This window comes from Spermophilus citellus (assembly GCF_964194105.1).
Source record: "Spermophilus citellus genome assembly, chromosome: 7".
Taxonomy (NCBI): domain Eukaryota; kingdom Metazoa; phylum Chordata; class Mammalia; order Rodentia; family Sciuridae; genus Spermophilus; species Spermophilus citellus.
Genome location: NC_138188.1, coordinates 95,561,938 through 95,565,114, shown reverse-complemented (window position 1 = coordinate 95,565,114; position 3,177 = coordinate 95,561,938). Strand labels below are relative to the sequence as shown.

General features: G+C 37.2%; 1 pseudogene across 1 annotated transcript; it reads left to right on the top strand.

Moving 5' to 3' along the window:
* Window positions 1–2,115: 2,115 nt before the first annotated feature.
* Window positions 2,116–2,913, top strand: LOC308653217 (acidic leucine-rich nuclear phosphoprotein 32 family member E-like; annotated as a pseudogene). Its single transcript has one exon. The product of its transcript is annotated as an acidic leucine-rich nuclear phosphoprotein 32 family member E-like (transcript).
* Window positions 2,914–3,177: the final 264 nt, after the last annotated feature.

Here is a 3,177-nt window from a genome sequence, read left to right as displayed (position 1 = left end):
TGAAAAGGGACTGCATTTTAAGTGTTGTCATCATACACATGTACATACACAAATGGTAACTATTGGTAGTAATGGGTATGTTAATTTTATTGTGGTAATCATTACACAATATATATTATACTAAATCATGGTGTTTTACATGTTGATTATACATAGTTATATGTTTATTATATTAGTCATTATATGCTTCAGATAAAAGTGAATGGTTATAAATAATATAGAATCATGCAGAAGCTATATACATTATACAACTTTAATTAGAAAGGGTAGAAGCTTGAGTTTCTAATTTCAAAAAATCAATTTTAATGAAAAAACACTCTAAGATAGTGTAGGGCAGACAACAGAAAATCTATGGAAAATGCATGTAGCACAACATATTTTAACCTTATATAATGATTTTTTCAGTAAATAGGTACATATATATTTATTGTCTCTACATATATAAACTCTTATGATATAATCACATTTAAAAATCTGGAAAATATATATCAAATTTCTCACAAGGGTCATTTCTATGGAAAGAACTATAAGACTGGGTGTGTGATCAATGTTCAGGAGGTTGCTTTGTGTCTTTCTATTGTTCAAAATATTTGCACAAAGAGAATAACTATTTTGTTATTAAACACATTACATTAAATAAAGGGGCTTTTTTGGATCTTCCATGGTATGTTATTTAGGTTTTAATCACTGTGATCAAAATACCTGAGAACCAGAAGCAGAGAAATAGGAAGGGACCCAGGACTGATATAGTCCCCAAGGATTTGTCCCCAGTGACCTACTTCCTCCAGCCAAGCCTTTCCTGCCTACAGATACCACCCAGTCGTCCACAGGTATCAATGGATTAATTCAGGAAATGGATTAGTCCACTGAAGAGATCAGAATCAATCATTGCTTAAAGGCCCCGCCTCTGAACCTTGGGGATCATGCTTTCAACACATGAGATTTGTTGGGGACATTCTAGATACAAACCATAACACATAGCATCCTGCAGAATGTAGAAAGCATGACCACCAAAGCTTGTCTTTGGAAGTGAAAGGATAAAGAAATTGAAATGTAAAGGATAAGGTTTGTCCTGTAAAGTTTTTAAGTTGCATTCAGAACCTGAAATTCATGTGGCAGTTAAAACAACTCCCAGAAAAGCCACTGGAATGTATGTTGAAATCTCCCCTGACCATCTGGTTGTTCTGCAAAAACAACCCCCTCCCAGAAACTATGCAGTCCAGCATGTACACACCTCAGGGATTAAAACAATCAGTTTGAATGTATACCCTTCTTAGTACTGACCAATCACCCCTACCCGACCTGTTCCTGCCAGAGAATGTGCTAATCATGTTTTAGAGTTGTTATTTGATTTTCCCCCGGTATGTGATGATTTGCTAAGGATGCTATGATGTATGTAAAAGTCCCTGTCCCCCTCCAAAGAATGTATATAAGCTCTGCTTAAGTTGTTCTCGGGGCTCTTTGTTCTCTGCTCCTCTGAAGTGAGCTCTGAGCCCCAGCATGCTGGACCCCCAATAAACCCTTTGCTGTTGCATGAGACAGTCTCTTGGTGGTCTTTTCCTCTGACGTTCACCCGACCTTTACAGAAGTATGATCATACACTATAAAATCTCTGTGAAATTTTCTAAATACCACTTCCTTTCACATTATGGCCCTTGGGCCCAAATTCTTAGATCACCTTTGAATTGTTAGTTATGCAAATTCTTTAATCCCATTATTGTGGACCTCCAAGTTCAGAAATTCTAGAAGTAGGATGCAGAATTTTAACAGTCTGTGTTTTAATAAGTTCTCTAGGTGTTGCTAAAGATGAACATTGAATCGAAGGGAAAAGAACTGCTGGTGTATGTGTGTGTGTGTGTGTGTGTGTGTGTGTGTGTGTGTATGCAAGTGTGTGAGCACTGGTGTGTGGACAAGGAGGTAGGGGCAGCCGAGTTAGAGTCCCAACTCCTTGGACTCCGTGTGTTAATCTTTCCTTTCTCCTCCACATCTATCTGGTGTGGGCATTTATATTTGCATTTCTTTTCATTCATTTCCAAATGTTTTAAAAGTTTAGGGCTGGGAGGTAGTGGGAAAATCAGGAGAGGGGAAAGGAGGAGAGTAGTAGCAGAAGAGCAGGAGGCAGACATGGAGCTGAAGAAGAGGATGAACATGGGGTTACTGAACAGAGCCCTAGAGGAAGTGACAGAGTTAGTTCTTGACAACTGCTTGTGTGTCAATGGGAAAATCAAAGGCCTGAATGACATTTTTAAAGAACTAGAGTTTCTGTGTATAGATAATGTGGAATTAAGTTCACTGGCCCAACTTCCCAGCTTAAATAAACTTCAAAATTGGAACTTAGTGTCAATATCGCTTCTGGAGGTTTGGAAGTCCTGGCAGAAAATTGCCTAGATCTTACTTACCTCAATCTAAGTGGAAACAAAAATCAAAGATCTCAGTACATCAGAAGCTCTGCAAAATCATAAAAATTTGAAAAATCTTGATTTGTTTATCTGTGAGATCACAAACCTGAAAGAATACAGAGAAATATTTTTGAATTTCTGCAAAAAATCACATACTTAAATGGATTTGATCAGGAGGATAATGAATCACCTGACTCCGACGAGGAGAAGAATGAAGTGCTTATGTAGTTGGAAATGAAGATGATGGAGATGAAGAGGAAGATGAAGGTGGTCCACATGAAGGATGTGAGGAAGAAGAGGAGGAGGATGAAGTGAAGCAGGGTCAGAATTGGGAGAGGGACAAGAAGAAGTGGGCTTCTCTTACTTGATGAAAGAAGAAAATCATAAAGAAGAAGATAATGATGATGATGATTTTAAAGAAGGAAAAGAAGAGGAGAAAGAGGAAGAGGAAGGTCTCCAGGTGGAGAAGAGGAAACAAAATACTGAAGATCATGGAGAGGAAGAAGATGACTAGATCATTCTAAGAGCAGATTCTCTAACATTCCTGGGTGCGCAATACAGGGATCATATCTTGGTGTTTTCATCTATGATCATTTTCCGTACAGAAGATTATATATAACTTTTCATAGGAAGAGTGCGGTTTTACTAATATTGCCTTATTTTTTCCAATTAAAATTTACTAGTCTGTTAATGATCATATTGTTTATAGAGAAAAAATTTCATTGACACTCATCCCATTAAGACATTTTCTAGCAACTATATTTAGAATCTTAATTTT